The following is a 986-nucleotide window of genomic DNA, read 5'->3' as shown; positions in this document are numbered from 1 at the left end:
TATTATAAGTGGCTTATTTGGAAAGCACAATATAAGAAAAATGATTGATCAAATAGTAGAACCAAATTTTATATTTGAGTGTAGTTTGCACATATTTTATAATTTCAATGAATTAAATTTATTGGAGGAAGAGTACATGGTTAAAAGGAGCTATTTAAACCTTCTCAAAGCCAATTGCCTTGAACCTTTTCACCAAGTATGCCATTTATCATTCATACTGAGTGAGTAGAAGGGTAGAAAGTTGTTACATTGGTGCCAGCACTGAAGGGAGAAGTTAAAACAATTATTCAGCAAGGAAAATATAAGATGGCAGGTTAATACATATTCAAAGAGAGAGAATAGGTTTCTAAATATTGAAAATTCATTTAAAAATATTTAGTTATTGGGATGCCTGGGTAGCTCAGTGGTTGAGCATCTGCCTTTGGCTCAGGGCATGATCCAGGGTCCTGGGATGGAGTCCCGTATCAAGCTCCCTATTCAGCAGGGAGCCTGCTTCTCCCTCTGCCTATGTCTCTGCCTCTCTCTATGTGTTTCTCATGAATAAATAAATAAAATCTTAAAAAAAAAAATTAGTTATGACCATTCAGGGCTATTCTGCTGTGGCTCAAAAATAAACAAAATAGACGTGATATCTGGCCTTTTGTCGTATTCTAGTGAGAGAAACAGACAATAAAACAGGGAAACAAAAAAAATTAATGAATTGCAAATTGTAATCAAGCACTATTAAAAAAAAAACAGGTGAGGTGAATGTTAACAGGGAGGATTTTTTTATTCTTCCTTTCTTAAAACTTGACCTTCACTTTAAATAAGGGCAAAGAAGATAGATCTTTGATAGTGGCATTTCAAAGACTGACTGATGAAATGGAACTAGATATGCAAAGAGAAGGGGGAAGTATTTTCAGCAGAAGGAGCATTCTGTCCAAAGACTCCAAGTCTGGAAAGATCTTGGTATGGAGAGAAGCACGTAGCTGTAGTTGAAAGAGAAA

This window comes from Canis lupus, chromosome 14 (genome assembly GCF_048164855.1).
Source record: "Canis lupus baileyi chromosome 14, mCanLup2.hap1, whole genome shotgun sequence".
Classification (NCBI taxonomy): domain Eukaryota; kingdom Metazoa; phylum Chordata; class Mammalia; order Carnivora; family Canidae; genus Canis; species Canis lupus.
The sequence above is the reverse complement of the archived record's forward strand: the minus strand, read 5'-3'. Positions refer to the sequence as shown.